At 41.3% G+C, this 26,640-nt stretch overlaps 1 protein-coding gene and 1 long non-coding RNA gene across 2 annotated transcripts in view; both read left to right on the top strand.

The window, feature by feature from the left end:
* SAMD5 (sterile alpha motif domain containing 5) overlaps positions 1 to 26,640 on the top strand; it is a 406,625-nt gene that overhangs the window by 101,361 nt on the left and 278,624 nt on the right. The gene's annotated exons all lie outside the window — the stretch shown is intronic.
* The window catches only part of LOC110256596, a 102,627-nt gene continuing 78,571 nt past the window's right edge, over positions 2,585 to 26,640 (top strand). The window contains exon 1 of the long non-coding RNA XR_002338289.1: positions 2,585 to 4,238. This is a non-coding gene — a long non-coding RNA (uncharacterized LOC110256596). The remainder of the gene's footprint in view (positions 4,239 to 26,640) is intronic.

Here is a 26,640-nt window from a genome sequence, read left to right as displayed (position 1 = left end):
TCCTTGAAAGATGAAGTAACTTAAACACTGGTGAGCTGCTGGGAATGTGCCAAAGGAATACAGTACTTGGGAGGGAGGAAGCCTATGGGTAGATGTGTGTTGCTGAAATGACTTACTGGAAAATGGAATCCCAGCTGCTAGTACCTGCCTCGATGTGTAGCCTTGTGAGGAGGGAATGCCTGGACAAGCTGAAAGCACAGGATCTGGCATATCATCGGTGCTCCATGACTGCTTCCCTCCATCCCTCCCTCCTTGTTTTCCCAGGGGATTCTGAGGCCACTGTGATCCCTCTGTTAGCTCACTCATGCAGTCACTTTTAGCTTTAATAGTTTTATTCACTTACCAAATGCTAGTTTCAGAATATACCTTAGTAAGAAGAGAGTGAGTGGTATTTGGTTCAGATAGTTTTTCTGCTTTGTTTCAGTGTGACTGACTACCTTCAAGTTGGATATAGTAGAGGCTGAAGTTATGGGATGAGAGTTTCTCCTCTGTGAATTTGAATGGTTGGAATCAGGTGGCTCTCTCTCCCTCATCTTATGGGGGATACTGGGGACCATTTTTCTCTGGGTGCTTCTTACCTGGTGTGAGAAGATGCTGGGCTCCGAATGGGAGATTTGCACAGGGCTATGGTAAGCCAAAAGGGTATTCAGAAAAATTAATAATATGTCTTGAAGACCAAGTAACACTCAAAAACTTCAGTAAAAGCAGGATCTCTTGTGTAGGCTGTGTGCTCAGCTCCAGCCACCATGCCACTGGGCCCCAAAGACTGAAAAAGACACCTGGGAAAAGCAACTTTTCAGATTCATTGGCTTTGGAATTGGTTTGTGACTTATAAACTCGACTTAGAACATAATGATGTCATTTCCATCTTCGCAAATGTGGAATACTCTCAAATCTCAGCTGCAGGGGTGGCTTTATGAGATGAAATTGCTCCATGGTGCTTTAAATGGAAATTGCTGCATCAGCTACATGGGACTTTCTGTTCTGGAAGCTAATTGAAATTGCTCTGGCAGATGCCGGAAACAAATGCTGGGTTATATTAGTTTATGGGGGTCACTTTCTCTACTGTGTCACATGTAAAACCTGTCACACTGGCCTGGATTCTAGGAAAGCCCGCTGGTCTAGGAGAAAGAGGGTTTGGCCACAATCTCACATCCAGTACATACTTCTGGTGATGTTCCAGCCCTGCCTGGAATAATAATAATAATACCTTCCTCCCATGACGACCACACAGGTTTGTTGACAAGATTTAATGTGAAAGTGTTTAAAAGGCAAAACATACTGGGCAGATGAGTCATTCAATTTTTAATACGGATTTTGTCCTCCTATCCATATTAAATCTTTTATTCAGTAGATATTTATGGCGTGCCTAATAATAATGGTTACATTTTATTGCATGCCTAGAATATGCCAGAACACTCCATTTTTTTTTTAATGTTTTCACTCATTTAATCTTCACAATAGCTCTACAGTTTGTTTTATCAGTGAGAAAACTGCTGTCACTGAGGCAAAGAGGTTAAATGATTTGATCAACATCTGCTGAGCGCTTTAACTATGCTTGCACTGTGCCGGATGTCGAGAGCACACAGATCGATAAGATACAGCCCGAAGCACAAGGACGTTAAATCCTAGTTGGAGGGAGAACAAGAAGAGAAAAACTGACCAGGCTAAAGATGGGAATCTGCTTGGTGCTGGAGGAGCCTCGTGGAAAGACATCTGGTAGCACTTTACACAAATAGTGGGGGAGTGGGGGTGAGTCTAAGGGGTTAGGAGGAAGGTGGGACTAAAGGGGGCCTGAGCATACACAGGGCAGCTGGACTTTGAAGTCAGTGGTTATCAGAGGTCAAAGGAAAGAGAGTTATCAGGAACTGAACAGACAAAGCAAGGTGAGGTCAGAAGCTTAGGGAGACTGTCCACTCCATATGGCCGTATGTCCACAGCAGCCCTATTACCCAGACCTTAATGCGGAACCCACTATCTAGAGAGCTTCAGTTTCTGCTGCAGCTTGGAACCAGTGACTCAGTTGACCAATGTGGCGGGATTCCTCAGTGTCCCTGGCCATTTCATGGGGGTCATGAGTATAGAAAGGACATTTGATGAGATCATCCAGGCTTGTTCTCCTGACCATCCCATTTCTCAGTAAGTCATTTGATCATCACACGCCTACCTACAGGATTCATCTCTTCCAAATATTGTATTCCTTTGGTACATTCCAGGGGCTCAGCAATATTTTTTAAGTTAGTTCATCCTTTTCTCAGCATGCAGCAGCCTGATATGGAATCTCAGCTCCCAAACCAGGGATTGAACCTGGGCCTCAGCAGTGAAAGCATCAAGTCCCAACTACTAACCCACCATAGAACTCGCCCTAAGTTATTTTGTCTTTTAAGGAGAATGTACTTCTAACCAGGAAGTTGGAACTCTTTGCAAAACAGTAAAATGAGAGATATGCTTTCTAGCTATTCAAAAATAGTATCTTCCCATTCTTTTTTTTTTTTTTTCCTTGTCTTTTTTTAGGGCTGCACCCACAGCATATGGAAGTGCCCAGGCTAGGGGTCAAATCTGAGCTGTAACTGCTGGCCTATACCACAGCCACAACAATGTGGGATCTGAGCCATGTCTGCGACCTACTCCACAACTCACGGCAGTTCCGGATCCTTAACCCATCGAGAGAGGCCAGGGATCAAACCCACATCCTCATGGATTCGTTGTTGCCATGGAGCCACGATAGGAGCTCCCACATTTTCCCCATTCTTATTTAAAAGAAATATTTGAAATTGGAAAATTGAAATAAAAATAGAAAGTCACCATCTACTTGAAATGATTTAAACACTTCATTGAACATTGCATTATGTCTGAACTTCCTAGTAGGCAAGGTAAAAGGGAAATGGACTGGATTATTTAGTTCTTTAGACCTGAAGGAGCTGAGTACAACACTTTGATCTGGAGAGAAGCTTTCCTTAGGTCTATGCAAGCGTTTTCTATAGAAGCATGGCGAATATGCTACCCCAAAGGGTACTTTTAGGTAAAGATGCTCCTTGACATTTTTCCAAAGTTGCAAATTGATACAAGAAGAGATGTTTGGTTTTTGTTTGTAAATGAATGAACTGGAGGGGAAATTGTACCACTTCTGCACTGTGATTTCTAAGAGTGAGGGAGAATTGCCCCCTTCTGAAAGTTTTGAGAAACAGAGCAGAGAGGGGAAAACTGTTCTCACTATCAGGGACTAGAGATACCTCTTTTGAGTGTGATGGGCTGGAGTGTTTGGGTCATGGTCATTGTTGTCCTGTAGGAAGGGCCTCCATGGCAGAGCTAGGCCGCCTCGTGAGGGAGGGCGCCCTCTAGTGGTGATTACCCCAAAGGACTGACACCCAGGTCAATAGGGCTCTCGGAGGCCCTGCAGGCTTGTGCTGGTGACACCTAGGAGCCTGGGGAAGCTTCCACTGATAGTCTTTTCTGGTGAACAGCTTTGTGATATGTTATCACCCTTTCAGTTTTTGTGGATTCTGTAGGAGGTGGGATGCATGTCATCACCATCGGTGGACTGTTGGTGCTTCTTCCTTGGAAGCATGTGTAACCCTTGCTGGAAGGAGCACTGTGCTCTTCCTCGGCCCTGGGCAGCCCCGAGGGCTCATCGCTGCCTTTTCACTAACTCTCCTGCCTCCATTCGTCCAGCCTGCCCTCTGCTCCGCTTCAGCAACTCAGAGCGCAACCTGCATCGTTCACCTGCTCCTTTTCTTCCCAGGGCCCCTTACCCTTGTCCTCCTCAGAGGTTCTAGTTCTGTCTTATTCCTGTAGGACCCCTCGGCCACCGACTTGGACCCCTTCCCACCAAGCGCTGCTTCAGAACCGAGAGGCCACAGTGCAGTGTTTGATTTGCCCTTGGGTCCTGCAAGCTGAGCGCGGCAGCCTGGGGAGGGATTCACAGGGAGAGGAGAGGAGACACAGGCATAACTAATTCTTCTTCAAATGTCGTAAGAGCTGGTGTCAATTACGGAGGGAGAAAACATTTCCAATAGGACCCATAGAGGCTTCACGAAGGAGACTCTTCCCTAAAGCAACGAGCGCTTCTCCCCTAGTGGGTTGGGAACAGGATACAGGTGAACTCAATAGCCATCGGCTCAGCCCGTGCACTCAGCCCCTGGAGGACCTGGCAGGCCTGGAGTTACCAGTAAGACCAGTTTGCCTCGGTGGGCTGTGCAGACGCTGTTATTTCCCCTGTGTATCCGGGTGCGAAGAAGGTAAGAACACTCTTTTCAAGACAGGCTAGATTGGGACGTCAGGAAAGTGGGTCTGCGGGGGAGTTCCGGGGCAGTCAAGGTTGGACAGAGAAAGTCGAGATGTTTCTGTGTTTTTACGCGGTTTTGGATGTGACTGTGCTCCGTGCGTGTCGCAGTGGCCAGCGCGGCTGCAAAGATGGGTCAGGGCGTCACCACACAGGCCAGGCTCCTGGCCTTGAGTTGTACTTTGCAGTCGGGGTAGTCGGTGCAGGTTTATGCCTAGTGGAGGGATTTAATTTGAGCAAAGCTTCTGGTGTGCTCAGACACCTCTCCCGCGAGAAAGGGGAGAGAGGCTGGAGAAGCTGGAGGAGGTTTTGCAATTGTGTACGTGAGAAATAAGGGAGGGATGGAGTCCTTCATTGTCAAAGGCACCAAGAAACTGGTTCCTGAGTCTCACGGCCAGAGACCAGCCCCAAAGGAGTACAGTTAAGTGGCTCCAATCTCACATTCTTGGGCAGAAGGTGTGGCCTGCTGTAATTAGCTCTCAGGATGGTGAGGGTACAGTGTACAAGGCTGGCAGCTGTGTGTGGGGGTGGGGGAAAGGGGGCAGCAGGTCTCTATGAGCTGCCCAGACCCCCCAGAACACCTGTGCTCTTCTTACATCCTTGTCGCTTACTTGGCTATCATTTTGCAAACCCCCCCCCGCCCCGCCCCACATTCAGTAGGTCTCCTAATGGAGACTTAACCACCTATGACATTATTTTCATGTTAAAATCTTTATGCTAATACCCAAGGACTTTGACCCCCAAAAGTGCATGTCTGTATTTTAGGACCTATGCTTTTGCACTGCAGCGAAGACTGTTCTAGCCTTGTAAGGGGTCTTTGGCCTCCTCCCCGACTGAAGCGTATACAGGAAGGAATGGGAGAGATGGAGTCCTCTGATATTATCTCTGCTGTTTCCATGATTTATTTTCCCGTTAGAACATTTTCATCGAAGGAAACAATATAACTCAGCAGATCCTTGCAACAATTCTTCCTAAAAACAGAATGTATTGTAGAAAAACAAGCGTTTGCTCATCATAACTCTGACCGCATTATGCCTAGTGTATCTGCACATTTATGATCTCAAAGGGCCATTAAATTTAAGTAAAATTGCACACATTAGATAAATGCAGAACAGGTAAATGGTAGATGCCAGTTTCAATTAGAGTGAAATTTAACAGAGGGCATATACATGTGTGTTTTATGGTATTGAGTTCCTGGGTAGATTTCTTTTATTTTCCAAATTTTAGTAATTCTGAAATCCAAGGAGGCAAGTATCTAAAAACCCCCAGTTAGTCTTACAAGGAACCTGAAAGTGGGTCCTGGCTGGGGTGTGCATAGCTGTGCCCCCTCCCCAGGAATGTAGAGTTTCCCCAGTAGCAGGGGCCTCAGGAACCGTGGCTTATCTGCCTGTAGCATTGGTTTTGTTGAATGTGAAGTAATTAAAATATTATTTTTATGTTAAAGCGAACAGGTACATTAGAATATATGATACATATATAATGCAAGAGGAACTTGATTTTTTAAATTAAAAATTTTTCAAATTAAAACCTGCCAGATGGAGTTCCTGTGGTGGCTCAGTGGGTTAAGAACCTGACTAGTATCCATGAAGATGAGGGTTCGATCCCTGGCCTTGCTCAGTGGGTTAAGGGTCTGGTTGCAGCAAGCTGAGGCGTGGGTCACAGATGCAGCTCGGATCTGGCGTGGCTGTGGCTGTGGCATAGGCTGGCAGCTATAGCTCTGATTTTACCCTAGCCTGGGAACTTCCATATGCCACAGGTGTGGCCCTAAAAAGAAAAAAAACAAAAACAAAAACCCTGCCTGTTTAGGGCAATTGTCCTTTGGCTTGGCATTTTGGCTGGGAGTTGTAGGGAAGGGGAGGAGATGGATTAAAACTCAAGTAGGGGAGTTCCGGTCGTGGCGCAGTGGTTAACAAATCCGACTAGGAACCATGAGGTTGCGGGTTCGGTCCCTGCCCTTGCTCAGTGGGTTGACGATCCGGCGTTGCCGTGAGCTGTGGTGTAGGTTGCAGACGCGGCTCGGATCCCGTGTTGCTGTGGCTCTGGTGTAGGCTGGTGGCTACAGCTCCGATTGGACCCCTAGCCTGGGAACCTCCGTATGCTGCAGGAGCGGCCCAAGAAATGGCAAAAAGACAACAACAACAACAAAAAAACTCAAGTAGGGAGACCAAGAGAAACAGGTAACTTTTATTCCAGACCAGGTATCCATCAGTGTGGACTTTATGGGGGGCCGGTAATGGAGGGTCCAGGTGAATACCCCCTGTCTGCGCAGTGTTCAGGGTCTCCCAGGATCACAGAAACAGTCTACTAGTATTTTGTGGTTAATGTGGCTCGATGTTCCCATGGCTTGTGCTTTTGGTCGTCCTGACGATTGCTGCTGCTTTCACCCTTAATGCTTTCGTCGAATCCCTCAGTAATGGGGCCAGAAGGGAGCTGTCACCCATCTCTATGAGAGAGTCACCCATCTCTAACTCTCTATGGAATGTAGTCTGACCTGAAATGGCTAAAATTATTAGGTGAGTTACTGAAATAATTTAGTTATTAAGTCGCTCAGTTATTTATTAGTTAATTGATTAGTAAATTCTTTACGCCGGGAATCTGGTTTTCCTCACTTCCAGTCTTACTCCTTTTGAGAAAGTAGAAGTTAGATAAAGGGAAGTCTTAAGGCTTCTAACCAGTCTTGACCCACCATGTTCTTTTGTACCTGGAGCCTTATCCCAAGCCTTGGGTAAACTACAGCCCCACTCACTGCCGACTTTTAGATAGCTCAGGAACTGAGAATTTTTTAAGGGTTGTTAAAACAAAACCAAAGAGGAGTATGTGACAAGGATCGTGTGTGGTCCTCAAAGTCTAAAATATTTACTCTCAGCTTCTTTGCAGAAATAGTTTGCAAACCCCTAAGGCACATGGCCAACTGTGGTAACTCCAAATTCAATCCCAGCCTTGCTAACAGAATCCCACTTGAATTCTAGGCAGCAGGGTGCTCAGCTCCAGAGAGTTTATCACAAATGATCCAACCAGTCATGATAATCCTATTCCTATTTCTCAGGCTGTTTTATAGTTAAGAGTAGCCGTGTAACGTAGTTCTGGTCTAGGAGACCTAAGTGGAAATATTTTGTCTGGGGGGCTGGGAGTGGTTTGGGGAAAGCTTTTGCTTTTCTGATGTATTCATTTGACAGTATCTGTTTCATGTCTTTGAATGTGGTATGGTGGCTGGAATTGCAGCAGCTCTTTTGTGACCCTGAGGAAATGGCCAAGAGGATTGCAGGGTCATTGGCCTTAATTATTGTACGAAGTATTGCCCTATCTCCTTATTACTTACTTTGAGATTTATTTAGCCTTTGTAATTTGTGTTAATTTTATGTATTTAAAATAAACTCTGTAACCTCAGAAAATTACTCAGCCTTTCAGTTTTTGAAATGGGAATATCAATAGTACCTACGTCATAAGGTCCTTTTGGGGCTTACAAAATGAATGCATGGAAGACATTTAGTATCATATCTGGAACATACTTATGCTCAAAAATGTGTGTTGTTGCTGTTGTTTTATTGTAATTCTCCTGTTCCTCTTCCTCCTCCTGTTTCTTCCTCTAGGTCTTTCATAAAGGATGAGCATTTGAGGTTCCATATGGAGCCCCACCCCTTTACTAATGGTACAGAGGCTTTAGGACTTCTCAGGAAATACTTACCTAAGGAGGAGAAGCTTAAACTTTTAAATTCAGTGTTGGAAATAGCCTGATAATTTCTCATTCCTGGTGTGATATTAATTTGAATTTTTGACAGTGGATAGATTTGGAGGACAAAAGACCCTAGAGGAAACATTTCTTTTTCTTTCAGGTTTCAAAAGTTACCTGGGTAAACTGGAGAAAAATATTTACAAAAGCACCTTATTACCAACCAAAGGCCTCTGCTTGTGCTGAACAGGGTTTGATTTTTTTTAAAGGATCCATGTGATGTGTCACCTAAGTGATATACATTTTGTGTAGGATTTTCTTTTATCATACCAATTTATATTTCTCATAAAGCACCCTTGGGACTTTGACAGGGAAGAGAATCTATTTAGTAAAATTAGGAACAGGGGAAAAAAAAGTGCCTCTTTTTAAAAATGGTGCTTCAAAAGGAGGAATATTTCTATTGCAATAAATTATTTTTCGATTGCCTCTATACCTCTTCCTGCTCCATATCCCCATTCTGAATGGCATCATTAAACAGTGCCCGATGTGAATATTAATGTGAGTCAGGAGAAGTCTGCCAGCCACACACAATGCATTCAAATGTTGGCTTTACATAATTATCCTTCCTTTTTCCTGTGTTCTTTATGATGCCTGGTCTAGATTTTGCAGGGCTATCTAGTAAATCTGCAGTAAAAATGTCTTTGTATTTGGATGACAGCCTGAAGTATTGCCAGCCTTCTACCTACATGAAATTTGGCTCCAGAGAAAGCAAGCTATTGGCCAAAAATGAAATTTTACCAGAGTTTTAAAGACATGATTCACATTTCACTGATGCTTTATTTCTTTTTTGTGCAGATGTTCCCTGCCACTGGGTAATTGTTCTACGCTTTGATATGTGCAGAAGGGTTAATAATATCAGCCTCCATGTCCCAGTGCCTAGAATCTGTTCAGAATAGTTACTAAATACTGAATGCAAAGTCTAGTAAATATTTTCACTCTGAAAACGTATACTTCCTCGTGAATGAAATAATTATTATTATTATGGACCAATAGATATTATTGATAGATTTGCTTGTTGTTTGATTCCTGAGTGTTGATAAAGTTTCCTTAATCTCATTATAAGCCTTAGGTAGGGGAAAATGAAGCCCCAAATAAAAGAGATTATAAGAGAGCTTCTGGCTCCTTTAAATGACTTTAAGCCCTTGGTATGGGTGATTTACGGTCTAACCTACTGAAAGAACTTGAAAATCATATTTATAGACCATTACTGGCCATTTTTAAGGATTTGTGGGGGAAATGATCATTTCTAAAATTCTACAGTTTGACATGTGCCCCTAATTTTTAAAAATAATAAGCTGAATGCCCATTCCAACCTAGTATAAGAGAGTTTCTTAAACCAACATATTTTGAGAATTAAAAGAAGAAAAAAGAAGCAGATCACCAGGAGCCTGCGTGGCTTTGCTAAGATTATTTGCTTTGGTGGTTGGACCGCGGGAGTGCTAGTGAGGGGTGGTCAGTGCGGTCTGTCTGAATTTCAAAAGACGTTTGTCAAAGGAGCTCATGATGTACTATAGAAAATAGAGAAATTTGGTCTCAATCAATGGTTTTCAAAGATTTGTTTGAACACAAAAATTTTTTTTTTCAAATAAGATATCATGAGGAAATACAATATGCCAAAAAAAAAAAAAAAAAAAAAAAAGAGAAAAGAAAAAGAGTTGGCTTGGGGAGTACCCTCTCTTTGCTCCCTTATCTCCTGCATCTGCCGGACCTCATAACACTCTTTGGAGAACAGATGGAAAGTCACTGGCCTGTAGAATAGCGTGTTTGGTTGGGCTCATAATTGGTTGCATGTCCATACCCAAACAGTACTCCTTATTGCATTGACGACATTCTGGGATGCATGCTGCAGTGGAATGTCACAGAGATGCATCCTCTCTTTTTCCCATTTCCCATTTTCTGAATTTCTTGGGTGGATAATATATCGATGATGGTCAAATTCCTGAATATGAAGCGAGGGGAAATATTAACATACTGGAAGGCAAAGTCAGACTCTACACAGCTCTCAAAAGGTAGAATGATGGGAAATCCAATAGAATGGACTTCAGTGGAAGAGATGGAAAGCCCTGCATTTGGACTATTAAAACCAATCATCTGGAGTTCCCGTCGTGGCGCAGTGGTTAACGAATCCGACTAGGAACCATGAGGTTGCGGGTTCGGTCCCTGCCCTTGCTCAGTGGGTTAACGATCCGGTGTTGCCGTGAGCTGTGGTGTAGGTTGCAGACGCGGCTCGGATCCCGCGTTGCTGTGGCTCTGGCGTAGGCCGGTGGCTACAGCTCCGATTCAACCCCTAGCCTGGGAACCTCCATATGCCGCGGGAGCGGCCCAAGAAATAGCAGCAACAACAACAACAACAACAAAGACAAAAAGACAAAAAAAAAACCCAAAAAAACAAAACAAAACAAAAAAAAAACCAATCATCTGTGTACAAGACAGAAGATAGGGTTTAGCAGCACGTATGAGAAAGGTTAGGGAGATTGGGTCAATGTTAACATGAATACCAGTCAGTAGTAGTAAAAGGATAGTATCTGAGACTGGGCAACACAGCGTCTCATATTCCTTGATTGTCAGAGCCAGTCTGAACTGTGGGGTTTGGTGTGGTACAAAGGATTAAGCACTTGCTCTGTGTCAGGTGTAGTGGTTTTTCCTTTACTTTTACTTTACATGGACTGTTATCTGTAGATTCCTGACCATATGGATTCTCTTTGTGTGTGTTGGGGGGTACATCAAATATCTCCCATTTTGCCACCTTTCCCCGCAGCACAGAGACAGTGGAGGCAGCACTCTGACTGCCATCCACGTGATTGGCAGCAATGTGCTCTGAAAAACCCACGTCTGACTCCCAGCCCTTGCAGAGTTTTCAATGAGTCATGATCCTTGGATCTTCTTAAGACAGAATTGACCTAGTTTTTCACCTATTCATTACAAAGGGAAAAATCAAAGGGTCAAGGGTGGGGAGTTCCCTTTGTGGCTCAGTCGGTTAAGAACCTGACATAGGGTCCATAAGGATGCCGGTTCAATCCCTGGCCTCGCTTGGTGGGTTAAGGATCCAGCATTGCTGCAGGCTTTGGCGTAGGTTTCAGATACTGCTCAGATCCAGCGTGGCTGTGGCTGTGGTGTAGGTCTGTAGCTGCAGCTTGGGTTCGACCCCTAGCCTGGTCACTTCCCTGTGCTGCAGGTGCAGCCTTAAAAAGAAAAGAAAAAGGGTCAAGGATGATTTGGACCACAGGCTCGGTATGAGTCCTGTGACAGTGGACTGATTTTTGACTACTCTGTTCACTTCTAATCTGGTACTGAGTTGTAAAATTTGAAAGTGCGTGTCAATGGCTAATGCGACTTTTTTAAAAGTAATAAGCTTTAAAAATAATATTCTTCACAAACTGATGCTGTGGAGAACATTAGATGATTTCTACTATTGGCGCCTCATAACTTCAATTTTTAACAGGCTATTTAATTCTAATTAAAATCTTAAAATTAGCATAAATCCTTCCTTCTCTCTCCTTTTCCTGTTCTTCCCGTCCCACCTTCTCAATCCCTTTCCTCCTTCTTTCCTTTAACACGTGTTAAGTATTTTCTATGCCACTGGTCCTTGAGAACAAAAGGAATAAAGCATCATAGGATGGTCAGTGTTCAGGTGTAAACCCTTGGATGAAGAAGCGAGTTGGATGAAATGACAGATACACAGGGAGTTTTAGCTTTTGGTTACTACCCCGGCCCCCACTTTTTTGTTTGTTTGTTTTTGCTTTTTAGGGCTGCACCTGCGGCATATGGAGGTTCCCAGGCTAAGGGTCCAGTAGGAGCTACAACTGCCGGCCTACGCCACAGCCACAGCTACGAAGGATCCGAATCACGTCTGCAACCTACACCACAGCTCACGGCCATGCCAGAGCCTTAACCCACTGAGCGGGGCCAGGGATCGAACCCGCAACCTTATGGTTCCTAGTCGCATTCGTTTCCACTGCGCCACAACAGGAACTCCTGGTTACTCCCTTGAAAGAGGCCATCTAATTCAGTGCCTAAGGCTCAATGAGGTTTCTTCCAAAATGCAGCAAATGTAGCATTTTTTGAGGCAAAATGTCTAGTTCTTTACTTTAAAACTGTTGAAATTATTGCAGATAAACTCTCTCCAGGGTTATATGCCAATTGCTTTGAGAAGATGAAAACTTCCAGCTGGTTCCTCCTGCTCTCCGTTCTCTTTATGGAGTCGCCTGACCTTCAGGCTGCACTTTCTTATTCCTTTTGTCACCAGGAGGAAAGGGCCGATGGCAGTATTAGCTTTGCCGGTTGCTGAGTGGATGGGAAGTGACGGGGGACGTCTTCGTCTTCTGCTCACACCAGCGCAGTCTTAGCATTTTGTGGAGGTGGCCGTGGGGAGGGAGTGTCTACCCCTGTCAGCTGACAACTGCTGTTTTTCCAAGTACAGAGAGTGGTATGGAAATAATTTCCTCTGGAGGCCAAGGCACAACAGCTTCTCTGCAAAGCAGCAAACCTGATCTGGTAATTTGTATATCATTTTAACAGTCCAGACAGTTTTTTACAGTATTTCAGGAAGTTATGTTGCTGCTGATTTTTAGCCTTCTTCATCCTCTTTTTCCTTTCCTTTCCTTCCTTTCTTTTGAGAATTTTTCAAGTTCTGATGCCAACTGTATTTGTTTTCCCCTTTATTTAAAAATAGCATTATTGACATATAATCCACGCACCATACAATTCATCCATTTAAAATATATATCACAGAGTTGTGTAACCAGCACCACAGTCAATTTTAGGACATTTTTATTCCCTCAAAAATAAACCCCGTACCCATTAACACACCTTCCCACCACTTATCCCCAATCCCCATCCATGGCCCTCAGCAGCTGCTAGTCTACTTTCTGTCTCTATGGATTTGCCTGTTTTAGAAATTTAATATAAGTGGAATCATATATCCATTCTTTTAGATGATCTAATATGTGCTCTTTTATGATGGGCATCTTTTTTTTTTAGCATAATGTTTTTAAAGTCCGTCCATCCATACTGAAGCATGAATCAGTACTCCCTTTTTTTATGGCTGAATAATATGTCCTCGTATAGACATACCACATTTTCATTCTCTCATTTTCTTGAGGCATAAAAGTTTTAGCTCATCTGTTGGCTTATAGGTATTTTAAGGGAAGGGATCTTGCTTCCCTACTAGGCTTGTGTTTCCACAACATATAGCACCTGCAACATAGTACAAATTCAGTAGTGCTGAGTTGATGCTACCAAAGTAAATATGGGAAAAAAATGAGTTTGGCCTTTGAGTTTTGACAGAGTGAAGGTTATAAAGGAAAGATGTGACGGGAACAATGAGAGAAGTTATTTGACATAATAGATTGAATGAGTATGAAATCAAAAAGGGATAAGATAAAGAAGAGAGGCAAAGCCCTGTAGTGGGACATAGGAGAATTTGGAAAGAAGACTCAGAGAGTGGAAACGCACATACAGGCAGTTTGCGTTAAAGCCAAAATTTTAGAGTATTCATTACACCTGATGTTGAAATTTTTGGCAGAGACAACTGCCAAAATTTTGGGATTTTTTATGTTTAGTTTATAGATATCATGAAATTGTTGAAATTAGAAATATGAAACTAGTTCATTCATGAATAATTGAAATTATGACTTGTCACCACCTTCATCACCACCACCATCGCTGTCATGGATGTTACCACCAGCACTATTGTCATCATGAATGTTTGTTGAATGCATATTAAAATGTATTGAACATAGCCATTTGCTGGGCTTCAGGACATTGTGCAAAAGCGTTTTGCATGGGTTATTATATTAGTTTTTCTTAACAAATTTTATGAGGTAGGACCTACTAATATCCCCAGTTTTATATATGACAAAAGTGAAATTGGAATTTGAACTAGATTTGACTGACTCTGATATCCATACATTTTTCTATAGCAATTTCTAGCTGCAGCTTCTAAACTTTTAGTCTAATTTCTGCCTCAGTCCCTTTTGACTTTATGATGATTTCATAGTTCCGGTGGCTTAAATGGTTGTTAGCAAATACTCATACCCTCCCGTCCACCCTGCAATTTGGCACGTGCTTCCCACTGACTTTAGCCCAATGGAATATTAAGGCACACGAACTCAGCAGAAGCCTTAAATGTGCTTGCACTCTTCAGTGGGCCTTTCCTGCACCACTGATCCACCACATAAAAAGGATGTTCAGATAGACACTGCCCTTTCAGTCTAGGGCCCAGAATGAATATGTATGGAGCAGACTTGGCCCAAATTGTCTGGCACCAAGTCCAACTGACCCTCAACCTGAAACCCATTGGAATCTGCTTTACTATGCAAATCTAAGAGCATGAGAATCAATGTTTGACATGGCAAGCAACTGGGTTGGGGTGGTTTAGTTATACTGACTCATTGCGGCAATATTGACTATTAATAATAGTATCTATTTGTTCTTTCATTCATTTAGTAATTAATTCAACCAAGGCTGCTTTGATTGTCTACCACATGCCAGTCACTGTAGCAGGTATTGGGCTTATGAAGATGGATCCAGGATAGTCTTGTCTTGCATTTGGTGTCCCCTTAGTCAGGAAAGACAACATGTCCATACATTATTAGAAGACAAGATAAAAGCTGGTTAGTGCCCTAGCAGATGGCTGAATCTATGCTCTGGGAGTTCTTAGGAGAGGATATTACAACTGATTGGAAGTATCAGCAAGGCTGAGGGGCTATGAGAATGCAAGGTAATACATGTAATAATCAAACCCTTCTGAACACCAGAAATGTATATTTTCATGAGGTTGGCCATCATGTTTTTAGCAGAATTTAGAAATCCATCATCAAAAAATTGAGTAGGGGAGTTTCTGTTGTGGCTCAGCGGTAACTAACCCAACTAGTATCCGTGAGAATGTGGGTCCCATCCCTGGCCTCACTCAGTGGGTTAAGGATCCAGCACTGCCTTGAGCTATGGAGTAGGTCGCAGATGCGGCTCAGATCCCGAGTTGCTGTGGCTGTGGTGTAAGCTGGCAACAGAGCAGCTCCAATTTGAACCCTAGCCTGGAAACTTTCATATGCCACAGATGCAGCCCTAAAAAGCAAAAAAAAAAAAAAAAAATTTGGGTGGTTAGAATATCTCCCAAATATTTATTTGTATGAGCATGTGATCAGATACTTGCATGAAACTATAGGAATGAAATACAAAATCCCTTATCTTGTTCTTTTTATGTCACCTGGCCTGAATCCTAAAAAAAATAAGAAACTTGTTGTTGGATTCCTGTATCTGTCACTTCTTAAGAATTAAGAATTTTTATTTCTTATGGCCAGTGTCTAGCATGGTAGCTGGAAGTGGTGCTGTCCAATGGTTAAGCACTGAAGCTCTGGGGTCAGATAGACCTGGGTGAAGATCCAGTCTCTACACCAAATAATTTTGGTAAAGGGCCAGTCATGTGGCCGAGTGCATTACCAGATGTTAAATACTGTGATTCACAGTGTGACTGAAAACCCTTGATGAACAACTCCTGAGACACAGGAGTCCCCTGTGGCCACCTAATGTTCTGATGTGCTCAACAGACAAATTTAAAGTATACCTTTAATTCAGATGAAAAAAAAGAGTTTGGGGGAAATTTTTTTAAAAGACATTATCTTGGGTAGAAAGAGGAATGTCTGTTAGAATCACTCATCCCAAGAGGTAATACTCCAGCCATGTGAGGACAGCAAAGAGAGAGAAGTGGCAGCAGCCGGCAGCAGCCAGCAGCAGGTTGAGATCTGGGTGCTGGAAAGCCCATGGAGGACTGTTCGGCTGGCACAGAGCAGCCCAAACCCTGGCCAGCCAGCATCCCCTGGGACCTGCCGAGACACTCCAGGCAGCAAGGCTCCATCTGCCATGTTAAACAGAGAGGAGATCCCGCCTAATGGGGCCAAGGGTCAGGGGTGCCCAGGTTGAGTGAAGAGTGCCTCCCATGGTCAGCCCAGCACCTAAGGGTCTCCATCACCCTTACATTGAAAGAGTAAACTCATTTCAGCCCCAGGTCCCTGGTGAACGTGCCTCATCCTGGGCAAGAATGGCTTTATGTCTCTGAAACCCAGCTCTTCCCATCTGTAAAGTGGAGAGGAGTGGACATCTATCTACCTATCGTCCTTGGGGTTATTTCAAGGTTGGAATGAAATACTGCATGTAAATGCGCTTAAACCTCATGTGCTTGTTGGCTGTGGGGATGAAAGATTAGAAAGCTCTTGACATCTTGATCCTCCCCAAAGATGCCTAGGTATGAACATCTCAGCAAAGCTGTCTCTTTTAATCCACAGTCTTTCTTAAAGAAAACATATGGTCTGGATTTCCCGTCTTGGAGCAGCAGAAACGAATCTGACTAGGAACCATGAGGTGGTGGGTTCCTTTCCTGGCCTCACTCAGTGGGTTAAGGATCCGGTGTTGCGGAGAGCTGTGGTGTAGGTTGCATATGTGACTCAGATCGGGCATGGCTGTGGCTGTGGCTGTGGCCGGCAGCTGTAGCCGCAGGTGTGGCCCTAAAAAGCCAAAAAAAAAACCCACCAAAAAAACCAGAAAAGAAAAGAGAACCTAGCTGATGCCTTTTATTTTGAAAAAAGAAAAAGAAACCTTCATCTCATCAACATTGTTAGTTTTTTAAAACACCCCTCCCTGTTTAAGAGAAGGCTTTTCACCGTGATGGAGACATGGGAACTCATGGATTCATTGTCACTCTTTGGCACAGCAGCTGTTTCAGGAGAATAAGTGGGGGATGGTCATCAGCGCACTTTTCTGTGTATGATTTAAGCGTCTTCCTTTTCCTAGGCAAGTTTTGCTTTTTTTTTTTTTTATCTTAAACCAGTTTAATACTTTTGTTCTGTGCCAGCCGTTATTAATTTCTCTCATGCACATATTTTAAATTCCTCACATGACAGTTTTAAGAAACTAATGAAAATTAGAGTGTGTTAGCATATCACATTCCTACAGAGACCTGCTAATACATTCAATTACACTTAGTGATGGTAACGGAGACTGCAGAGAGAAGTATTACCATTTCTACCTGCTCGCTCATGTGCTCTCTCTCTCTCTTTTCACCAGATGTTTAGAAAAAATATAGCATTAAGTAAAGGAAAAGTCAATTTTGATGCTATTTTAAAATATGATGACTTCTGAAAATGCTTTGCTTCCTGATAAGAAGCAGGCTGGTTATGGCACATGTAACTTATGATTTGTCAGTTACGAGTATTAGTCCATTTATCTACACTCCTGAAAATTTTTCTTTTGCTCACCAAAGGCTTCAAAGGAATTACATAAAGATAGTTTTTTTCCTGCCTAGATATATACTCTAGCAATTTGATTTTGTTTTAAAGTAGCATAATTACATTTTCTGCGTCCATTCTGTGAATCACAGCCAACATGGGAATTCCTTTGAAAAGCCTGATTAGGAATGTCAGCCACGAGTGACTGGTGTGAGATGGCATTGGTGTTCACCCGTCTGCTGAGCCTGGCTTGAAATTCAGCTCTGCCCAGAAGGGCCTGCCCTGAGCTAGGTGGCATTATTTTAGAACTGTGGGCCTGAGGAGCTGTGTGTGTTGATGTCCAGCAGTCATCTTTGGGTAAATGGTGTGGGGTCCTTCAATCCTTGATGCCAGACACTTTTATAGCCTATTATGGAATGAATTAAATGCACAATTTATTCTTCATGCATCTGTCAATTTCAGGATTTTCTGTCTTTAGTGGGGACCTTCTCTCATTCAGGGACAGTTAAATTTATTTCGTGTTACTGTAAATGCATTTTGATTTGAAATTGAATAATATGTTCATTTACTAGTTAATGATTTCATAGACTAGTGTTTTCAAATATGTTTATTAATTGGTTGGTTTGTTTCAATCCAAACAGTGGCTGATTTTTCTCAGTAAGAAAGAGTAGTTCGGTCACATATCAAGACATTGGTTGACCTGGACAAAGTTCTGTACAGGCATTGTGCCCTGTATTCTTGTTCTAAAGACAGCCCAGCCAAAGTGAACTATTTAAGCTATAAATTGCAAATGCTTGGCAAATGACAGTTATTCAGTTTCTAACCATTTTTTTGAATTTTTATGGTCTTGATAGCCATTCCAGGAAGCCAGACTTTCTAACATTGATGTGGTTACAATTCTGATCTAAGTATAATACTGTAGTTACATGAATTAGTAACAAAAATACAAAAGCACAATTAATGAAACTTATAATTTAAAAAAAAATGCTGAAGGGGTTCCCCAGTGGCACAGCAGGTTAATTATCTGGCATTGTCACAGCCGTGGCCAGGGGTTGCTGCTACAGTGCAGGTTCAATCCCTGGCCCAGGAACTTCTGTGTGCTGAGGACGTGGCCAAAAAAAAAAAAAGTTGAGTATTATCCAGTTTTTGGTCTATGAAAATATAATCAAGGTAGGGATACTAAAGTTTTATTCTGTACAGCCAATGTACTATTCATGCGTGTGAGATCTTTTATTTCCAAAGTGAAATCTTTCTCTCCAAGCTTCCTGCATCCCTCAAAGCTATGCACATGCTGGTCTGGAAGGAGGGAGCTGCAACTCTGGGGTCCCCCAAGGAGTGATGCTCATTTCATCCAAAGAGTGGGTGCTACATCCCCCTTTCACCAAAGTTCTCTTCTGTTAGCCAGAAGGCCTGGAAGAAGAGCCATAGATGAGCTTGCATTCCCTCATAGCTGCTGCCTGCCTTTCTGACCAAGAAGGGTTGAGAAACGTGCTTGTACATCGTACCTCTGCTTCTTTCTTTAGAAGAAGTTTCATATATTCCCTCTTGGAAAATCCCAAGAGAAGAGTTATTCAGATTCATCCATTCGTACATCCACTCTGTTTTGATTGGCAGCCCATACGCTAAAACTTAAGCTTAGGTAAGTTTTAAGTATCCATATAGTTACAAGGACAACTTCCAATGGAAGCCGTTATTTATTGTTTTATTTTTATTAGGAAAGATGGCTGCTATTGTAAAGGGCAAGAATATTGCAGAGTTTCTTGTTTGTTTGTTTTTGTAATGGTAAAGATAGGGGAAAAGAATAAATTACTCTTTGAATTGTGAGGCTGTACACATTGCAGTTAAAAGGCTTAGAGGTGAGGGATGCTAAGCATAAAATTGAGCCGAGCACTACAAAATCTAGCCACATTCCAAGGAGGAACCCGTAAGTTTGGTTAAAATGCTAAAATGTTCTCACAAATTGAAGAAAGACACGGTTTAGAATCTTCTGATCTGTAGTCAGACACGTTATCCATTGTGCCACTGGCCCGCCCTAAGACACGTTTTTAAATTTCATATTTACCCCATAAACCAGGATTACTTTGTTCACCCCATTTAAAACAGGCTCAATACAAAGCTTCCTTCTTCAAAGAAATAAAATTTTGTGATGCTCTTTCCTTAGCACCAAAATGGAGAAGCACCTAGAAAAGTTACTGAGCTAAATGGCCCCTGGCTTTGCCCGATATTGCATCAAAGCCATGACCTACAAAGTGAGACCTGGGGACTTTGTCCTCCAGAAGATCACTCAGATGCTTATCTTGTTGCTTAGCAGTTAAGTATTTTTTAATTTAATGTTAGCTTCCCTTGTTCTGCCTCCTCAACTTCTCAAATATCCCTTTGAAGATTCACTGAACTCCTAGAAACTTTAAAATTGCATAATAGTAACTTTGGGCTCCTTAATCCTCTGTAAATCTGCTTTAACATCCAGGAGGCTTTCATAATAGTTGGACAATGATAAATGGGCATTGCTTTGTAGAGTGGGGTGGGATACAGGATCTGAAAAATCCAGATTGTTAACCCGATCCTTGACTTCTTCTGCCTGTAACAGCCCATTCAGGGCTCAGCTCTTGCAGCTAAGATATTTGACTCAAGTTTGGAGGTGCAAACATTGGAAGATTTCCCACAAGCATTTTCCTCTGTCCAGTTGCTGGGAGTCTCTGCTTAGAAGCTGGCAGACCCACTAGCTACCATGAGTCAAAGAGCCCTCTTCACAGTGGATGTGATAGAGCAGCTCATCCCTGATGGAAGGCCAACTTTTTGGACAGGATAAGGTCCCACGTGCAGGAGAGAAGCACAAGGAGGAGCACATTGTAGAAATTCTGTGTGTTGGGCTGGTCTCTCCAGCATGTTTTTCAGCATATGTAACTCTCTGACTCTCTTCCTTTCTCTGCCTTTTTAAAAGTTTTGCTCAAAAATTTAACAGTTGGATGACTAGACTCTCATCATAAAATTTCAAAATGTCTGTAAAGAGTGTGTTTTTAAATGATTCAGATCCTAAATTTTTAAGACTTTTGCACATGATTAATATCCGACAGACTCAAAACCCTGCTGTGAGCTTTCTTTGGTATTCTGCCCTGCATGCCGGTGCAAGACTTGTGTGGTTACATTTATAGTGTTTGATGGGAGGCAAGCAATACAGAATCTATTCATTTTACCTATAAATGTAGAATCATTTCACTTTTAGAGTTTTGCAATAAAATTCTTGTTTGATTCACTAGAATTGAAATTCATGTGTTTGCTAAAATTAATTTGCCCTTAATTCAGTTATAAAGTGCTTAGGCGAAAGTCATATTCTTGGAATACTTGGTTTTTTGTTACAGCAATGACAGCCTAACATGAAGACGTTTGATTTGTTTTCCTATTTTATTGTTCTGTTTTAATTCCTACAGTCTGGAAATAACGAATTACACCTTTTGTTAAAACTTTGCCTTTTGTTTCCTGTAAAGTGAACAATGAGGTTATTATACATACATCACACCATGTTTTTCTTTTTTCTTTGCAGGAAAATAATGAGCTAGATTATAGCTTACTGCAAGAATGTGTGTGGCACTTGTAATTATTTCTTAGTTTAAAAAAATCCATTTTCTTTTAAACTTTCTTGCTTTAAAGATTTGATAAAAGTTTTTTGCTTCCAGCTTTTCTCTCTCTCTCTCTTTTTTTTTTTTTTTTTTTTTGTATTTTGTCTTTTGTCTTTTGCCTTTTTGTTGTTGTTAGGGCTGCACCCACGGCATAAAGTTCCCAGTCTAGGGGTTGAATCAGAGCTGTAGCTGCCAGCCTACAGCACAGCCACAGCAATGCCAGATCCTAGCCGTGTCTGTAACCTACACCACAGCTCATGGCAATGCCAGATCCTTAACCCACTGAGTGAGGCCAGCGTCCAAACCCATGTCCTTGTGGATAATAGTCGGCTTTGTTACCTCTGAGCCATGATGGGAACTCCCAGCTTTTTTCATTCTTAGTCATTATTGTTCTTAGTACACTTTGATTTCATGTATCACAAGCCATTTAAAAGGCCATGAATAATGTCCTTATTGGTAGAAATGTTGCCTCTCTGGGCCTCGGATTCCTTATCTGTAAAATGGGAGATATACCCGAGGTGATCCCAGAAGTCTTCTGAAGCTTCTGTTTATTTAGTTATGTATTCATTCATTCATTTATTTGAAAGACAGTTGATATGTAATTGTATGTCAGTTCATGTATATTATGTAATGATTTGACATTTGCCTACCTTAGGAAATTATCACCATGATAAGCCTAATAGCTGTATGGCCCCATAGAAATTTATTATAATATATTGACCATATTACTTACATTGTATATTACATCCCCATGTCTTGTTTATTGTGTAACTGGAGACTTTTACCTCTAAATCTCCTTTACCTATCTCGTCCACTCCCTCACTTACCTCCCTTCTGGCAGCCACCCCTTTTTTCTCTGTATCTATGAGTCTGTTTTCATTTTGGTTTGGTATGTTGTTTTGTATTCCATATATCAGTGATACCATGTGATATTCGTCTTTCTCGGTCCTATTTCACTTAGCACAACACCCTCTGGATCTATGTATGTTGTCACAGATGGCAAGATTTTATTGTTTTGTGGTGGACTAATATTCCATTGTGTATCTCACATCTTCTTTATCCATTCATCCATCATTGAGCACTTAGATTGCATCTGTATTTTGGCTATCTTAATGCTGCGGTGAACATTGAAGTATGCATCCCATTTTGAAGTAGTGGTTTTTTTCCTTCTGGTAAATACCCAGAAGTGAAATTGTTGAATTACTTCACTAGTTCTATTTTTAATTTTTTTTGGGGGGGGGGACCTCCGCATTGTTTTCCGTAGTGGCTGTACCAATTAACAATCCCACCAGTGGTGCATGAGGGTTCCTTTTCTCCACATCCTTGTCAACACTTTTATATTGCGTTTTTGATGATAGTCATTTTGACATGTGTGAACTGGTCTCTCATTGTGGTTTTGATTTGCATTTCCCTGGTGATTAGTAATATTGAACATTTTTTTTCATGTTTCTGTTGGCCATCTCTGTGTCTTCTTTGGAAAAATATATATTCATATCCTCTGCCCATTTTTAAATTGAGTGTTTTTGTTTTGTTTTGTTTTGGATGTTGAGTTGTATGAGTTTTTTGTATACAGTTGACCCTAGAATAACGTGTTTGGAAGTCCACTTATATACTGATTTTTTTCGATAGTAAATACTACAGCACTATACAATCCATGGTTGGTTGAGTCTGCAAGTGTGGAATGGCAAATACAGAGTAACCACAGATATGGATGTCCAAATAGAGGTTACATGTAGATTTTCTGCATGGAGTATCAGTGCCTCTGATTCCTGCCTTATTCGGGGGTGAACTGTATTTTGGATGTTAACCTCTAATCCAGATATATTTTTGCCAATATTTTCTCCCATTCAGTAGTTGGTCTTTTCATTTTATTGATAGTTTCCTTCCCTGTGCAAAAGATTTTTAGTTTGATGTAGTCCCATCAGTTTATTTTTGTTTTTTGTTTCCCTTGGCTGAAGAGACATATTGAAAACACATTTTTTGCTGAGACTGATGTCAAAGAGTATGTATGCTGCCTGTGTTTCCTTCTAGGAGATTCACGGTTTCAGGTACCAAAGTCTTTATTCCATTTTTTTTTTCCTATTCTAAATGTTTTTTTTTTTTTCCATTATAGTTTGTTTACAGTATTCTGTCAATTTTCTACTGTATAGCAAATTGACCTAGTCACACATACATATATACACTCTTTTTCTCACATCACACTACATCATGCTCCATGATAAATGACTAGATATATTTCCCAGTGCTATACAGCAGGATCTCATTGCTTATCCATTCCAAAGATGATAGTTTGCATCTATTTACCTTTATTCCATTTTGAATTTGTTTTTGTATATGGATTAGCAAGTTGTCCCGTTTGATTTTTTGTATGTAGCTGTCCCATTTCCCAACACTGTTTATTGAATAGGTTGCCTTTTCCATTGTATATTCTTGCCTCCTTTGTTGTAGATTAATTTACTGTACAAGTGTGGATATATATCTGGGCTCTCTATTCTTTTTCATCAATCTGTGTGTCTGTTTTTGTGTCAGTACCATCCTGTTTTGATTACTATAGCCTTGTAGTATAGTTTGAAATTAGAGGATGTGATACCTTCAGCTTTGTTCTTCTTTCTCAAGATTGTTTTGGCTATTTGCGGTCTTTTTTGTTTCCAAAAAAATTTTAGAACTGTCTGTTTTAGTTCTGTGAAAAATACCATTTGTAGTTTGATAGAGATTGCAATGAATCTGTAGAGCTCATTGTCTAACATAGACATTTTAACAATATTAATTCTTCCAATCCAAGAGCATGGTGTAGTTTTCTGTTTGTTTGTGTTGTCTTTTGTTTCTTTCATCGGCATCTTAGAGTTTTCCAAATGTAAGGCTTTTACCTCCTTGGTTACGTTTGTTTCTGGGTATTTTTATTCTTTTTGATGATGTTGTAAATGGGATTGTTTTCTTAATTTCCCTTTCTGATAGTTCACTGTTAATGTATAGAAATGCAGCAGATTTCTGTGTATTAATTTTGTATCCTTCTGAAAATTATTAGTAAGTTGATAAGACTATGTTATATTCCATTTGTTAATGCTTCTTTTAAAAATTAAGAATTTAGGAATTCCTGTCCTGGCTTATTGGTTAATGAATCCAACTAGAAACCATGAGGTTTCGGGTTTGATCCTTGGCCTTGCTCAGTGGGTTGTGGATCCAGTGTTGCCGTGAGTTGTGGTGTAGGTGGCAGATGTGGCTCGGATCCCAAGTTGCTCTGGCTCTGGCGTAGGCTGGCAGCTACAGCTCCAATTAGACCCCTGGCCTGGGAACCTCCATGTGCCGTGGGTGCAGCCCTAGAGAAGACAAAACACAAAAAGACCAAAAAAAAAAGAATGTATTGTTATTTATGGTTAACACAAATACATTCCACACATTTGATTTTTATACATGTTCAATATTCTACATATGCTATATATATTCCTCTGTATTTGCTGTATTTTTCTAAGTATATTTTTCTAGGGACTTTAAAATTCCATCAGTTTTTAAAAAGGAACTACATATTTGCTTAGAAATGGATGTACCTTTTACAATCCTTTTACTCTTGTGGGGAGATTTTTTTCTTAATTATCGATGGCAATGGGGATGAGATCAACTAAAACACACAGTAAAGAAGCTAATTTTATCCACCTGTGAGGTAGGAGTTCTTTTCCTTCATTTGACTTTGATATAGTTTTTTTTAAAAAGTGGACCACTTGTCTAATTTGAATTTTACTTCTTTTACCCTGCGGGAACAATTAGAAGGAAGAGATAAAATTTCCAACTGGAAAATCATCCCAAATTCGTTAGACTTGTCGCTTATTTGTCAGTAAGGAGCAATTTTAAGATGTGCTTTTCTGCTTGCGTAACGTGTGTAGTCTGAAGCATTTGGTTACACAGAATTGGGCATACATTTGTGAAAGACTTTACTAAACAAAAAGGAAGAAGGAAAATATGCATTCTTGACATGTCAGCAAGGGTTTGTTTGGGATCTTAAGCTTGCCTGGAGTTATCTAGTGTTAGAGGTCCAGAGTAACTGGGTTTAAATGTCGCATGTGATGACAAGTAGGAAAATTTGGAAGCTATTTGCATGTGAATTGGGATAAGGGTGACTGGATGTTGACTCATTGTGTGATGAATGGTTGCCCTTGGTGAAATGTTTTACCTTCCATGAAATTATAAACAATATTTCTTACTGACTGTAAAATGTAGACACCATGCCTAGAAGTGTTTGCTCCTGAAATGTTACTCCAATTAGAAAACGGATTTTTTTAAAATCCCAATCAGAGGAAGCAAGGAGACTTGGAGCTTTGCCCTTTTGAGATTAAAGCTTCTCTTAATGTGTGTCTGTCTGTCTAGGAGAGGTGAGGGAGAACCGAGCAATACATTCCAGGAAGCATTAGAAGTTAGAGAACCAAGACATTTTATTTACGTTCTTTGGGAAATATTTTTGAAGTCGCTGGAAGAAATTGGATTTATTCTTATTTTATGTTACTAAAATTCCTCTTGCTATGGATCTAATGTGCTTTTTTTAATTTATAAAGTTAATATCTTAGTGGAAATAAATACAACTCTCCACTCTGAGACTTCAGGAACAAATTTTTCCTGACCATGGGTCGGTTTCTCTTTAAGACTTTCATAATTAGAGTCTCAGAACCTGGTCAAAAAAATGGATTTCTTAAGTTTTTTGTAGAAACATTATCAAATACTTTCATTGATTGAAACGATTGATTTTTTTCAAGACCACTTTGCTTCTTAGTGCTTTATTTCATTATATTAAAGTTAGAACATGATTTTATAGAGTGTATATTTATCAGTCATTTTATGTGCCTCTGTATGTATGTGTGTACATCTTATGTTTTAACCCAATAATTTTCTAAACCATCAAAGAGACATAAGATTCATAGCAGCCCCTTGATTAAACCTCTTGGTCAAACAATACATTAGGATCACGGTCAGATTAGAGTTCACCAACAAGCCTGAATTTGGAGCCTGTTATTGAAACATGCTGGTTGTGGTTTGATCTGCATACTCGTAGGTCGAGACGGTCACAGATGGGTTTCTGTACTCTGTGAAAAGACACAACAAAACCGAACATCAGAGACCACCTGGGAAGCCCCCTTCATGTGATGTGAAACACCAGCATCCCGAGACTTTAAGAAGGAGATGCCTGGATCAGAGGCTCTGTGGGGCTGCCAGGTTGGGGTACCCCCTACCCCCACCCTGCACACCAGGATGCCTCGCTGATTTGAAGAAATGCCACCAGCAGCTGATGGCCAGTGCAAAGAGAGAAGACAATCCCTGCTTGGGGGTCACTGAGCCTGACATTTTTCTTTCAAGAAATTGAGCAAAGGCCAGCTCCCCCGGGGCTGTGGAAGGTCAGCATTCCAGACAGCACCACCTGTGGAAGAGGGTTTGGAAATTGTTTTTTAAAAAACACTCTCCAAGTTCATTTCTCTAAGCACATGCAGTCTGTTTCTAAAACAAAAGGAGCATTGTCCCTTCCTCTGCTGGAGGTGATAATGCTGACCCACAGGTTAGAATCATAGAATTTTCCTCTAGCTGCATATATTTATAGATTTACTGCAGCTTAGACTTGTAGGCCATCTGGAGAAAGGGAAAGAGCCCGTTACACTGGATTCCATTGTACTAGGTATAATCTTGCATATGTATGCTAACACTTTTTATCTCAGAGGATTTTTCATAATTTTTGTACGGTGAAGGTCTTAAGCATAGATGGTCTTAAGCTGAGAAGCAGGTCAGGGATAGAGTGTAAGGATTAGTGAGGTC

The sequence above is a fragment of the Sus scrofa genome, chromosome 1, assembly GCF_000003025.6.
Source record: "Sus scrofa isolate TJ Tabasco breed Duroc chromosome 1, Sscrofa11.1, whole genome shotgun sequence".
In the NCBI taxonomy this organism is placed as follows: Eukaryota; Metazoa; Chordata; class Mammalia; order Artiodactyla; family Suidae; genus Sus; species Sus scrofa.
The sequence above is the reverse complement of the archived record's forward strand: the minus strand, read 5'-3'. Positions and strand labels throughout refer to the sequence as shown.